Below are 4,619 nucleotides of genomic sequence, written 5' to 3' on the forward strand. Positions count from 1 at the left end.
CATCACCTAAGCCATATCATTCCAGATAAACTGGGTTCATTTAAGCTCCGTCCTTTCCATGTGATACCACAAAAAGTTAAAACCTCAGCATTTTCTCTTTAAAATATTTCCATTTCTTCGTAAATCATCACATAAACCATGTCTTCAATTTTGTTCTTTTGCTAGTTTTTCCTCATATGTCAATCGCCTGTTTATCATCTACTTTGTGAGCATTATTTTTTTTCCTCATTTACAGGAGATATAACTTCCCACCTCTCTCTTTCTCCCTCTCCCTCACCTTTGCTAATGCTCACCTAATTAAGTCAAGCAATTTTTTCATGCAAAATCTCTCAGGTTTAAACTTTTTCCTTCTGATTAGAAGTTTAAAAGAAAAAAAAAAAAGAGGGAATTGCTGACTTTCAAAAATAGTTTTTCCAAGAGTTTTAAGCATGAGCCATCAGGTCATCCATTTTGAAGAAATCAGTATGGATAGCAGTTCTAAACTCCCAGGGTCTGGAAGACTTGTATTCCCCAAGAGGATCTCCAGATGTCTCAGGGTCATGGCCATGCTATCAAATAAGTTATGTGATCAAAGTGGTCATGCTGGCGGCCTTATGAACACGACCACAATAACCTGATGGAACCATCTTCAGAAAAAGCCCACTTACATAACATCTTTCATGCTGCTACACTTAAAAGTTTAAAGCTGTCACATTTTCAAGATCTTATTAATTAATTCCACAATTTATTGAATACCAGCTGGGCACTAAGCTCTAAATTATGTACAGAGATAAATTAATGAGCAGAAGATATGGTCATTCCCCAAATGCAGTAGACACTCTCCGTCTAGCTTTAATGTTGAAGCTCCCCAGGGAGCTCTGGCAATCCAGACACACCTCTAGTCCCAGGCCAATTAATTCAAAAGTTCCAGGGAGAGAGCCCAGATTTTTCAAGAGTCCCAAGTGATCGCAAGGGTGAAAGATAAACACAGTAAACAAATAATTATATAAACAGACGCAAAGACATAACATTAATGAAAAAAAGGATTTGTTATATGTTTAGAAGGCTGCATGTCATTATATATCCCAGACTAAGTAGAAACCACTTGCTCATGAGTAGCTACAAGGGCAAACATAGCAGAGCATCATCTGAAGAAATACTGATCATCCTGGCCGTGCTTTCTCTCAATGTGTCAGATCTGTGCTAAGTATCTGGGAGTTCCTGATCATTGCCACCTGCTCCATTGCCTCTCATCAAGTGGGGACATAAGCTAAAGGCCACGAGCAGAGATCCTCACCTGCCTGACCCTCCCAAACCCTGGGGAGTTGTCTAAACAGAGCCACTTTATTAAAATGCAGTGCTGAGAAGGATGCACGGGCGTAGATAGTTATGGAGTGAAAAGTTCGGACGGGCAATAGGTGGCCAAGCTAAAGCAGAGAGGGGAGCTGACCCAGTAGGTCTGTTTGCCAACTTAAAGGGAAAAATAAATTCTGTCAGGCTCTAAGCAAGATTGTCTGGGATTTGCTAAGGGATATGTGCAGAATCCTTATATAATGAGCTTCTTTAAATAAACAAACAGCTTCTGGCTTTCCAAAGCTTCCGGGCACCTGGGAGGTTATTAAAAAGCAAGAGGTGGGGACTGAGCCTTGTTGCTATGGCTGTGAGAATCCCTTCCTATCAGTGTGCGCTCACCTGGTGCACACAGTGGTTCTCGGGAATGATTTTCTTGCTTCGTCTTATAATTTTAAAAAGTCCTCAGGAAACACTTATTTGATTTACATCATAGTAGGTGGAACTATACCTATGAATCCATTATGTCTTCCTTATAGTTTTGTTTGATCTCTAGTCTTGGCCTGGGTTGTAAACTTTAATCAAGTCGCTACACTACCATGTACTTTCCACAAAGCGGATAACATGGAAATTTAAAGAACAGTAATAATATGGACAAGTACATATTTCTACATAGAAAGCACTCTTTCCAAAACCCACATAATCCAATTTTTAATTATATAATGAAAAGATTATACTTCTAAAAAATACAAGCATCCCGGAGTACTGTAAGAAGTGACTGCAGGAAACAAGCAAAGGAGCTAAGAATTTGCTGCTCTTCCCAAGATCCTAAGAAGAGACTAACAAAGGCTGGATTTCATTGCATAAAGGAAGAAAGTTCCATTTTTAGTAATTATACAAGGTGGGGGTATTTTAAAAACAGCACAAAATGCACACACTTAGTTGTTTTTCCTGAAGTCTGCCCAGTGATGTCTGCTTTGTGGAAGACTTGACACAAGACAGAACCCGGAAGCTCTGAGAGGCCCTAGCTGCTAGTCAGGATGTATCCCTAACTCAATTCACATCATAAATGTACAAAATAAGAAAGAGGGGAAAACAACATACATTTGCAAAACACAAGAAAACCAAGACGGAAGACCATGTTGTGGATACTTCATTCCTCCTTAGAATAAGGAACAAAATACCCATGAAAGGATAGAGGTACAGAGACAAAATTTAGAGCTAAGATGAAAGGATGGACTATCCAGAGACTACCCCATCNGGTGATCCATCCCATCATCAGCCACCAAACCCAGATACTANTGCACATGCCAGCAAGATTCTGCTGAAGGGACCCTGATATAGNGGCCTCTTGTGAGGCTATGCCAGTGCCTGGCAAACACAGAAGTGGATGCTCACAGTCAGCTATTGGATGGAACACAGGGCCCCCAATGGAGGAGCTAGAGAAAGTACCCAAGGAGTTGTAGGGGGCTGCAACCCTGTAGGTGGAACAACAATATGAACTAACCAGTACCCCCTGAGCTTGTGTCTCTAGCTGCATATGTAGCAGAAGGTGGCCTAACAGCCATCATTGGGAAGAGAGGCCCCTTGGTCATGCAAACTTTATATGACCCAGAACAGGGGAATGCCAGGGCCAAGAAGTGGGATTGGGTGGGTAGGGGAGCAGGGGTGGGAGGAGGGTATAGGGAACTTTTGGGATAGCATTTGAAATGTAAATAAAGAAAATATCTAATAAAAATGGAAAAAAGGAAGAGTAAATATTAAAAAAATTTTTTTTAATTAAAAAAAAAGAAAGAAAGAGGGGGAAAAGAAGATTAATCTGTAATGGGAATTAGTGCCCAAAGCCAAGATCTGATTTTCTACAGTAAGGTGAAGCCTCCTTTTCAAGATTTTCAGGAACTGACCAAACCTATATGGTAACGAGTTCCCTTGGATTACTGGAGTGCTTTATGTTGTGTTAAACATATTAGATAATTCTCCTGCCACATTGCTCAACTGCTAGATAGGTCATAGACATTAGGGAAAACCTACCTCTATGGTTCTACTAAATGAACCTAGCAATAAAGTGACACATAAGAACACATTGCTGTGGCCATACATCAGTGCATTGCTCAATCTTCCTCTGAGAAGCTGCCTCATGCAATAGATGGTCATTTGCACAGAACACTACAACCAAGTGATATAAAGAAACTTTGGAATACTACACACTTAATGAGATGGATATCTGTATCCCACCCCCTCCCCCTAAGACTCAGGATCTATACAGAAGAGGTGGTGGAGACATTCCAAAAGCCAGAGTTGGAGAATGACGTTAAGGAAACAACACAAAAAGGTGGGTGCGCATATGAACTCACAGAGACTGTGGCAACATGCACAGGAGCTGTGTAGGTTCAAGTCAGACAAATTTTCAGCAAAGAAAATGGGAAGCGGGCACAAAGTCCCAACCCTGGCCTAGCAGCTATTGGCAATTCATAGCTACTGGAAGTTTTTTAAAAATCAGTTTTGTTCAATGTAGTGGCAGTGGGTTTATCAACCACACTCTAGGGCAGCTGACCAACACAAATTAGACCCCATGGAGTTTTTTTTTTGTCTGTTTGTTTAATTTTTAGGGAAGAGAAAGAACATAAAATTGGGTGAATATGGATGGGGTGGAGGACATAGGAGAGTTGGGGGAGGGGAAAGAATATGATCAAAATGTAGTGTACAAGATTCACAAGGAATAAATAAAAGCACCATGAAAATAAAATAAAATGTTCCCATAATAATCTCAATACTCACATTTGCCATCTAAAAATAGCCCAAGCCAATTCTATCCATTCCATTGTGTAGTCAGCTAGACCATGAGTCAAAATTACATTTTCTAATATATAAGCATACATAATATGATTCACAAATATTTCACTTACCATGGCAGCTTCCTAATCTTTGTGTTATAATAGGATTTCATTCCAAATGATCTTAGGGTTATTTAGAGGTGTTTGTTCTCTAGACAGGTTTTGCAAAACAGTGTGTGACCAAGGTACATAGACTTCTTTTTAAAGCTATGGCTAAGCCCCAGTTCCACAAAGGTCTATGCGATCAAAATAGCAAGAAAATGTAATAGAAACCATTTTAAAAGGACAGCCTATGTAAAACTAAATATGACAAGAGCCAAACTCTAAGAGTATTATTTATGGTAATTTCTCATTTTCTGACTTGTTCTAGGAAGTATTTTTGATGACTTGGTTATGTGCATGCAACAGTTTAGATTCACTCCCAGGAACTTGTGTGCTAGATACTTAATTTTCTGTCATTTATTAGTGGTACTAGAGGGGAGGGCCTTTGGTTGGTAACCAGTATCAGATGTGGTC

Source organism: Mus pahari, chromosome 6 (genome assembly GCF_900095145.1).
Source record: "Mus pahari chromosome 6, PAHARI_EIJ_v1.1, whole genome shotgun sequence".
Lineage (NCBI taxonomy): Eukaryota > Metazoa > Chordata > Mammalia > Rodentia > Muridae > Mus > Mus pahari.